The sequence below is a fragment of the Chaetura pelagica genome, unplaced genomic scaffold (assembly GCF_000747805.2).
Source record: "Chaetura pelagica isolate M959 unplaced genomic scaffold, ChaPel_1.0 scaffold346, whole genome shotgun sequence".
NCBI lineage: Eukaryota > Metazoa > Chordata > Aves > Apodiformes > Apodidae > Chaetura > Chaetura pelagica.
The window spans coordinates 3,228,659-3,239,910 of NW_009953797.1; positions in this window are offsets into that span (position 1 = coordinate 3,228,659).

The following is an 11,252-nucleotide window of genomic DNA, read 5'->3' on the forward strand; positions in this document are numbered from 1 at the left end:
TTCAAAAACATACAGATCACCCTCAGTTAAAAAATTAATATAATAATTAATATAATAAGAGCTCATACTTTTTTTTCTTACAAAGAACACGTTTGTCAATAGTCTGATTTTAGGACTCCTAGCATTATAAGACAGCCCTAAACAAAATCTGTTATTGGTGTTATCACTCAACACTTGGTGAGGACTCTCTCACACGCCAGATGAGCATGTCCAACCTTTAATGATACTGTTCTATCTGTCTTCTGGCCATTTTGACTAGATGGCTTTACAATCTGTGATAAAAGCTTCTATCAAATGGTCCATTTGAATAATCCTGGGTAACACTTGCCTACATCTTTAAAAGTATAGCATAGAGAGAAAGATATAGGTTACAGTAAAATAGAAGTTGTAAAGGATAAAACAGTTGGTTTATCACTCTCAGAATAAGGGTGATAAACCGTTATTGCTTGATGCTTCTTCCCAGTAAAAAATAAACTCTCCTCACATTATCTTGAGCACTTCATTTCACAGAACAAGTAAATAAAAGTGGATTAATCTGCTATTATAATTGCCAAGCACCCCACAAATAAATCATTAACCTCTGTTAATACAGAAAGGACATGGGTAAGTTTATAATGACCTCATGTCATATGAATAATGATAATAATAATAATTCTAAAAATTGCCATAAATATAAGATGTATCTTGTGCTTGTCATTGACACTTTCCTGATCTTAATTATCTTCTGGACTTAATCCTCTAATTTATCAAAGGGACTTTTGGCCAAATGGAACTTTGAATTAGTAAAAATTGAAAGTGATTAATCATTAGGTTAATAAGAAAGAGCAGAATAAATTGGAGAGTGTGTTTTTTAAGAATTAAAATTATATCAGTAATAATAACTTGCAATAACAAATGTTTTTACACTAGCATACATTCAGTAATTTATATCCTTGTCGTGTGGTTTGTTTTAAGCTTATTGGACCTCGAGAGACTCAAGCAAGCATTCAAACTGCTATTCTCATTTCTGTTTTTCCCACAAATTCAGAATTCAGAGTTTGAATTAAATAAAAAAAATTCTCCTTAGTGTTGGTAGGGCAAATATTCACTTTGGTCTGTGTGATACAGCAGCAGTGCTGTTGAAAAAACAAATCAAAATCAAACCCACATATATGAAGAGATGAGAAATGCAGCATGTCAGAAATTCCATAGTTCTATATGGGAGGCATTAAAAGCAAGGACCCACAGAACTCCTGACCACAAACTGAACTGAAAATACCAGGTAACTTACCTAGACTAGAAGATTTTTACCTACCATCCCAATACTGGTTGGGGATACTGCACAGTGTGAGTTTCTGTACTTCCTTTTTCATTGAAAGCACAGAAATATCTTCCAGACATTATCACTGGGGAAGGTGTTAAGCTGCTAACCACACCTTGGCACAGTTTGTTGTGAAAAAACCTAAAAACTTTCCTATTTAGATTGGATATTTTATCACTGTGATTTGGCCCAGGATTCCTGTGAAGAAGAGGGGAAGGAATTGTGCCCTTTTATTAGTTCTAGATCAGCCACTTGGTGACAGCCACACCATGACCAGTGCTGTGTCCACAGCTGAAGCAAGCTGTGGCTTCTTTTCACTCTTCTCTCTCCCTCCTCAAAGGTAATTTTCAGTGCGGGTAGTGATATAAAATGAATTAATACACATTTTATGGATAATTTTAATAATTATGCCAAAGCAAGAAAACATCCAACTGCAGCTTAAGAAAGGTAGGAACTCTGGGAAGAAGCTTTAATACTTCCGTTACCTATTTGCTACATGCATTCTACCTGTCATGAGCTGAATTTCAAAAATTAAGTATTCTTGAGCTACTTGAAAACTCCTTTTGTCCAGAGATGTATTTATTCTTATTAGAGATAAAATGAATGGGAAAATAACAAACAAAGCTTTTAATTTCTTGATGCAAGGGTCACATATTAGAAGACAGTAAGCAGAGCACTAACATCACAAATTACTGTAAATTGAGTACCTAGGTGTAATTTTCTTCTCATTCTTTCCTGATAGATACTAGCTTGAATTTTATTACATTTTGTGTACTAAAGTGGAGTTGAGAGAGACTAAATATGCAGCTCCCTGAAGGAAGCACACAACAGGCAGGATGGGGAAAGAGGTTACTGAGGTAGGTTGTAGGAAACCACCAGCTAAAAGCACACCAGGAAAATAACAAATGAGTCACTGTTCCTGATCATGCCATTGATTTCCTATAGGACTTTTAAAAAGTCATTTACAACATGGGTTTTTGCTAAGAATTTTGGTGTGTGAACACTTGAAGAGCCCCAGTTTGGACATAAGTGCAAATTAGTTTGTCATTACTGGAACTAGCAAATAACTTAGGAGAGAGGTCCCCAGCTTAAATGCCTCTATGCAAATGCAGGCAGCACAGGAAATAAGCAGGAGGACTTAGAGATGTGTGCATGCCTGCAGGGCTGAGATCTTATGGCATCACAGAGACCTGGTGGGATGGCTCCTACAACTGAAGCATCAGAATGGAGGCTTATAAACACTTGAGGAAGGACAGGCAGGTTGGATGAAGCTTTGTGCAGCCTGGTCTAGTATGAGGTGTCCTTGCTCATGGCAGGGAACTTGGAACCTGATGATCTTTAAGATCCGTTCCAACATTAACCATTCTATGATTTTATGACAAAAAGAAAAAAGATGTCACATTTAGCACATCACTGACATTACAGTGCAGTCCTTTTCAGAGATGTAGCTTGTTCCTCCATTTTAGTGTTATAGCATGCAGTAGAATGGTAATATCTCCTCTATGGGTAAAAAGCAGTAAGTTACTGTGTCAGGTTCCTGCAGTCCTCAGTGCTAGGAACAAAGAAGGGTATGGCCAAAACCTGCTGCATGCCTGCTGTTCTGACCTGGCAGACTAGCCCTCACTAGTCCCAGACAGCCAGGGGCTGTGTGAACATAAAATTTTCTCTGCAATTAGCCAGGCATTTTACAATTGCAGAATTTTGGGATTGCTTTGAATATACCAAGTGGTATAATCTACAGAAATAGTTTGAAAATATCTCAGATGCCTTTTATTGTAAGAAACATATTTTATTTCCATCTGAAATCTACTTCTTGCTCTAATTATCTTGTGTCTTATTCTTACTCAAGAAGCAGTACATATCAATGGTCTGAGCAGCAGAAAGCATGGCCTACAAAATTTTGATCTAACCAACCCAGCACAATGAATCCTCAGGTCATCTGTTGTGATGCTTCTGGTGACTAGGGACCAGATCTTTTTGATACACACATGGCTTTGAGTATCCCATCTGAGGAGGATACATAGACATCTCATTTAGGGAACTCAATGCTAGATAAAGAAACTATCATCTCTGCCTGAAATTAGGTAAGAAGTTGTTTAAGAAGGAGATACAGTGATATGCGAAAGAGGGAAGAAAATAAGTGTAATGAAATACATATTAGAGTAGCAGATGGATCATCTTTTGAGTGGCAGAGTCCCCAGTTGGTTCTTAAACTCTACTGCTCCATTTTTAGGATCTGGTTCAGTTGTGCTCTCATCTTTAGAGCCTGCTGCTTCTCCTTTGCTAGGGAAACATTATGCAGTGCACAGAAAGAGGCAGTGAAATAACCCCATGCAAACAAGTTAAAAACCAACAAATAAATAAATTATCCAAGTTCTGCATTTAACCATGGCCATGTTTACTCATAGGCTGGAAAAGGTGAGCACAATCTGGATCCAGTTTTTCTATAAATTGACCTCCAGGCTCAGTTTTAGCCTGCACACAACATCGTTGCCTGCATATAATTTCCCAGTGTGTTTCATCTGGCAAAGATGCTTTCATTCCCACTATTGTGCTATATACAGTTAAACACCTGCTACATTCCCCTCTTGGGGGTGACTGCATTTCTGTCATGGTGAAATGAATCCCCTAACCTGGGTAATCTGTAATCAGCTGTTCCTCTTTCAAAATGGAAGGTGATATACAAATGTAAATGGTATCATAGTGCCTGCCTTTCACTTACTCTTGCAAAATGCAAAAAAAGATGTTTTTTTACAATACATTTCATCTACCAAAAAAACACTTTATAAGACTTCTTTTACCTTGCTGCTGTCACGTATTAGCATCTAAAGCAGAAAAGCCCTCTGTTGCTAATTTTTAAATAATGAACACACTATTCCTTCTCAAAACTGTCACCTGCTATAGATTTAATCAGTTTCAGTTTCATTATGGTAATGCTTTCTGCAATGAAACAGGGTTTGGAAAGAATTTGTTACCCAGGGAAAAATGATCTTCTTTTCAGTGGGATCCACAGCATTAAAAACATCCTAGCAGCATATGCCCTCCGATATATTTTATCGAATGCTAAATGTTAGAAATGTACATAAATAAAATTCTGGATTGTTTTCAGCTTCCCATTGAAGTTCTGCCTCAGAAGCATTACTAGGGCAGACTGCCACATATAGAGAGAGTAGATACACTGTCAGAAAGGACACAATCTTGTATTGTCTTTTCCCTTTACCAAGTGGTTGCACTCAAACGATGCATGGCTGCTGGCACCTCAATAAACAATGAAGCAGACACTGGGGAGGTCCTTTTCTTTCCCCCTTCCTAAATCATCTTGCACTTTCCCCTTCACTAGTTAGTCATGAATATTGTCACAGCAGATACACCTGAGACTCCTCTGACCTTTAGTCTCATTCACAAATTAATTTTCCCTCTTTTAAATTTCGTGATAGTTTCAAAAACATCCTTCAGAAGAGCACCTTATAGAAAATTAGGTATTTGCATGGATGCTGGTTGCTTTGCTGGAAGTTCTCCGTGATGCTTATGGGTCTTCTTCACCCCACTTCCTCACCCAGATCACTCTCGCAAATGGCAATATCCAAATACTTTTGGCAAATCTAAAACCCAACCACATATTCTCAAGAGAGAGAAGGACGGTAACTCTGAGACTATAATGAATATTTGAAATCCTCTTACCTGTCATCACAGCACAACATCCAGGGCAGGACAGAAAATAAAACTACCGCTCACTATTGTGCCAGTGCCTGGCAGAGTGATTGAGGATAAAACATCTCATTTCACTCAATTCCTCTTTTCTTTGTCCTTGACATGGGAGCAATAATTCCCATATATTTCAGCCCATTTTGAGAGTATAAGATCAAAGAAGCTCTCAGGAACAAAACAGTTCCTACATCAACAATTGAAAACTTTAAATCAATTAAACAAAAGTCTCAAAATATCTTTGGCATAAAATGTTTGTTGATAAACAGGAAATAACCAGATTGAAAATTAAAGTGTTTCTGGCTCTAATGAAATATGCCAACATCTCAAGTGTGATGGGGTAGATGTGCCTGCAAACAATGAGATATTTTTGTTGCTGGAACTCTCCTTCTAGCTGAGACATCACACAAAGTGCTTGACATGTGTAACCAAACACCTACACAGGAAACCAGGCATTGCTGTATGACATAATATATTTAGCCTCTGCTGAATTGGCCTATTCAGACAAAAAACAAAACGGATCAGAAATCTCCTTATTGTATTGAATGCCAGTAAACATCAGCCATTTTAAGCAAATTGACAAAAGGAGGCAGCAGCACTGTCACATCACCATGTGCCATGTTTGCACTATGGCATTCATTGTAGACTGAAGTGAGGGGTAAGGTGATTGCCAACATGTTAATCAATTCCAATGCACACTTTTGGAAAAGCACCTCACTCTCCTTTTTGATCTGAGAACTGCTGAAAACATCAGTGTGTAACCAAACTTCTAAAAGAATGGAAACGACTGTGGAAGCAAAGACATGCAAGATCAGTTTCCTTCCTTGTATGACCAGCGGGCAATCTACACAAATAAGGGACTCAAATACTTAATATTTACCCTATCTCCTTTACATAATGACTCAAATATTTTTTTATGCTTTTTTCTCCTGCCACCTTCTAATTTTTAATTATTAGCCCTCTGAAGGAGGGCTTCTCTTAGCTTCTCTAAAGGAGAAGGACGGCCAGAGAGAAACATGGCACTAGTGTGCAACAGCATGACTGGGAGTGTCCTAATGAGCAGTAGTAGGCAGCAGTATCTGCCTCTCTAGATCCAGAAACAGAAGGTAAAACCACGTTGCTGAATAATTCTTTGTTCCAGATGACAAAGCAGTACCTCCTTTCTCCTCCTAGTCTCCTCCCAGTCACTTAAGTGGCCAAGAGGGGCAGCACCCATTACACAGACTGGTTTCTTAAAGAAGGCAGGAATTCAAAAGAAGCCACATATAAGGAACAAGGAAAGCTGACCAGAAGGTGGCCTCCTCTGGATTTGGCACTGCTGGCTCTATTTCTGCCATTGCTATAGTGAGCTAAATACCTTTTCCATTCCCTCTGGTTCCCTGCAAAAGCTCCTCTCCTTTGGAAAGCTCCCCTTTTGTTCTTTCATGCACATAGCCTTCCTCAGATAAGCAATGTTCTTAATGCTGCCAATCAGATGCTTGTGTTTTAGCATGAACAAACACCTTCCCTGCCATTACTGCAGTTCTCTGAGCTCACATTTCTCCTTGATGGGGTGGTAGCAAAGCCAGTGCCTCTCTTTGCTGCAAGTGCACTCCCAACCCTTGGGCAGCTGCTAGTAAATGCTGAGGAATTTCCAGCTCTACCAGCACTTCTGTCTCCACAGTACTCCACATTCAGATCATGGTCTGTGAGTAAAGCATTTCTAGTCAAGCCACTTCTCTGCTGCAGATACATCTCTATGGGCATCTTTACTCTTCTCTCACCCTCACTACTGCATTGATGACAGTAGATTTCTTTCAAGGGAGATAATAGCTTAACAGCCTTCGAACTATGCGATATGTATGAGTTCCACCAAAAATGTGGCCCTTTGTCAGACAAAGTGAATTATCATAGAATCTTCCTCAGCACCAAATACCTCTTCCAACATGATGCAGGTTGTAAGTAGTGATACAGCATAGGTTTTCCTTTCAGCTTAAATTACAGAGAGCCTTATTTTCTGTTTCTAGTTGTCCTCACTGCTTATGACTCATTACTAATCAAACTGCTTGCAAATCTAGTAGTCTTCAAAACTTATATGCAATACATAGTCATGCCAAAATTCTAAATACACAGTTACTTAAAATATACTCAGGCATCTATAAATCACAGGAATAATACTGATCCCTAGGTAACTGTATGAATGTGTATGACTCCTCTGGAGATTACATATGGCTCCAAACTCATTTCCCAACATTATTTATACTCACAAATGGACTTCCACTAAGTAGCAGGGCAGAAATCGTATGTCTGTAAAGGAAGCCCAAATGTCCTTGCTCTCTACCTCACAAAAATTTTAACCCACACAATGTGTTATTAATGATCTAGTTCCATATAATAGTAAAAAGTTTTTTTAAAAAAGCAAAACTGTGAACCAGGAGAGAGGACCTGGTTTCACTTTTTTCTGTGCTCTCTATTTCCCAGCTTCTTTACTTGCCTTCTTGTAACAGAGTAGCATTCATTGCTTTTATATACCTCAATTTCTATACCTTTTATTTATCACTTGTGCCATACACTGGTATGAGTTTTGTACCAGTAAGACTGAATGCATTAAAAATTCCTTACTCCTCACTTACATCACATTCTTATCCTCAGTTTGCATCCTCTTAAATGTTACAAATATACAGAGAAATACAGACATGCTGCAATTTTCCATGCCAATGGTAAAACAGAAGCAAAACAATTTTGTTTATATGTGGAGAAAATGTCTCCTAAAGGATACCTTTACACTGATGCTTCAGTGTTCTTTTAGGAGTTTTTTACCAACACCTTCCATTCCCTCAATTGCTCAGTTGGGGTCTGTTTAAAATAAATAACTAGCTACTGCAAAGTAGGGTTTTGTATTTAGCAACACTGGATTTTAATTATCTCTTCCTCTATTCCTCTTAATTTTAACTAGCTTATTGTTTATCTTGATAAATTGACTGTGCTTTTCTCCATTTATGTTATCTCTCTAGCTAATAATTATTATGCAATAGTTTCTACTTGTACTAAAATTTCTTGTTTGACTTCCCCTGTTACTAATTACTTTTAAACTCTCTTCTGCGGAACATTTCTTCTCCAATAGGATCCAGCTTAACAGTCTGCGTAAGCAACGTCATGCCATAACTGAGATGAAGCTGTATTTTGTTCCTCAGAGAAACAAAATACCTTCCAAAATTTCTGGTTTGACCTTTAAAAGAAAATTTGCTGCGAATTAAAGGCATGCACTATGAACTACACACAAATTTATAGTCGAGATGACTTGCCTCATCTGTACAATACAGCTTCCCAGTTGTTTTGGCAGCAGCCTGAATATGCAAAACAAGAAAATCATCTGGACATCTTTTTAGTATCATCAATTAAATCACTTCTCCACAGATGCAGGGGCTCAGGGGCTCCACCTCAGCAGGACTGATCTCACTCTGCCACTGAGAACTTGTTCATCCCACAGAAACAAATTTTACTTCCTGCAGTTTGGAGAAGGGTGCTGCTGAGTTGCTTCTGCCCCCAGCTATGTTCTTTCTCTGCCCAAAGCCACCATACAGACTTCAAATGGATGGATTGCCTTTGTCCCTCCTCTTAATAACAGCTTTGGTCCAGTTTTCAGCTTCTCTGTGATTCAAGTAAATTTGCCCATCAAGAGATTGAAGGGTGGTGTTTTCTCTGTTCAGCTCTTTTGAGGTAAAGAAAAGTATCATTACCCTGCTTTCATTATGGGTTAACTCTCCATGTGCATGTACTATATGTTACAGCAAACACAGGCATACTTTGCCTTTACTTCTGTTGCTCTTTGTACACAAATAACCTTCTCAAGAGTCTCTACTTTGCATCTGTACTTTGCCAGAGTCCCTAGGAGAGCCACTGCACTCCAGCAAAATGTAAGTAAGACTATTAACCTTGACCATATGGTATGTTTACAATTAGAACCAGGGATATTCCTGAGGAAAGCACAAACTTATGTGGAGCAAAAGGTAAGTACATACTAGATACACCCTCCCAAGCTGATGATAAATATGATACTGTCCTCTTGGAACAATGTTTTTTGTGAATACTTAAGGCAACTGCTGTGGATGAACACCATAAATTTTGCCAGCTTGGAAAGGGACTACAGGAAACCTGCAGAACATGACACTGTAGTTTCAAGGGAGCTTGTTGTCACATATGGGGTCTGGAAAGATGGCAGACAAAATTATTTGAGATGAGCTTACAGAGAAAAACAATTACGCTTCACATTAGAGAGGGTTTACTGCTCAAATCAGACTTGACTCTACAAAAGCTAAAGCCATTGCTAGTTGACTGAGTCAGCAACAGCAGAACTGAAAATGTTAAGTCAGGGTACAGCAAGCACTGTTCAAGCTGTACAGACATTCCAGGTGGGGGTTTAAAGTGCAGCCTATGGAAAATTTCAATACTGCAGACACATACTCAGCAGACTCCAGATAAACAGGGAAAACTTTGCTACCACTGTCTCTCCACACTATATATTAGAAATTATGCTGAATGTTCTGCAAGAGAAATCCAGTGACAACACTGCATGAAATTGGACATTTTATGAGAGGATGTCCTAGTGCTCCAAAGGAGAAATAGGTATGTGAAATTACTTATGCCAGAGGTTCCTGTTAGGAGTGCTGATAGAAATAGCTTCTAGATTCACTGCACACATAGCTACATATACTGTTAATGTTGCTGCTGCGTCTGGAGAGCCACAAGCCAGTGAATTGATGCCAGTCATGAGCTCTGCAGTCTCTATACTACCCAAATCTCCTCATTTGCAAAAAAAATTGGAATTTTGCCAGTTACAGACCTGAGCTTCTGCTTGGTTAGCTGCTTGTAAATACGACTTTGGATTGTGCAGCTGCTGAACACACTGCTGTATTTAGCAGCAAGGCTAAAGGCAGACAGTTTCCTGTACTGAATATGTAAGCAATAAATAGATAGATTACTTCAGCACAACAAAGGCTTCAGTTTTATCTGACAGTAAAACCAGTGTTTTATTTATAAATTCTGAGAGTACTGAGAAAGTATTGTGCAAAACATTTGTTTCCAGATTTCCACCATGATACAATAAACTGTATCACCCGTCATTTTCCATGAGAGGTACTGCATCATGAGAGCTTGAAACAAATGTACAGAATGACATTATCAAAGAAAGTGAAACTTCTGACTGGTGCTCATCAATACTGGTGACAAGGAATAAGACTGGAGAGACTTGTCTTTGCATGGACTTGAGAGCTAATCTAAGTTATAATGATTGATAGTCATCACCTGAACACACAGAAGCTGTATTTGCAGAACTCAATGGTATAAGGGGTTTCTCTACCCTTGATCTACAGTATGGATGAAGAATACCATGGGAGGAGAATGGAGACCTTGCAATAGTTAATACATGCTGGATTTTATCCCTATTTTGTTCATGTGCATCAACAGGTATATATCTATGCTCATTTCTTGTCACAGAATGATGCTTATGATTCTCAGCTATCAGCCTTGCAGTTATACTCGACTGGAGGAGCAGAAGCTGAATTTTACCAAATTCCCCATCAGCGGATAGGGAATGTCTTTGTTTTTTTCTGGGCACATGAAGATTCTCCATGGAGAGTGAAACCCAACCTAGAAAATGCTATTCTCCTTGAGGAAGTCCCATCACCACAAGACCCACATTTCTAACTCTTGCATCTCAGCATGAGATATCCTGTCTTCAGTGATTTTCTCCATAGAGTTATTACAAGCACTAGCTCACAGAATCTCACACTTGTTTTTGACAATGCTGCATTAGTAGTTTCAAAAGACTTGAAAGGCAGTTTTGCAAGAGCAGTGAAAGCACTTGTGTTACGTATGGTTGTAACTAAAAATGCTGCAGGATTCTGAGACTGATACATTATCTACCCTGCCTCAAAAGCAGATACCATTGTATTGGCGTACTTAGATAATTCACATATTTGAATACTTACATAATGTTACAGAATGCATGTACTACAGAAGAATGCAGAAGTAATGTTTGTGGTCTTAGATTCAAACACCTTTCACATCACTCTTCTTTGATCAATCAGAAATTACTGGGGTGAGCAGGGATGTGAACTGTCCAATGATCAAACTGACCTGCATGGACGGAACCAAAATCATTATGACTTTCCTTGTTTGTGCCTTATCACTCACTAGAGGCCCGAGATGATGACTTGGTATCATCAGCTGCAGAATTACCAATACACTACCAAAGCTGCAGAAGAGC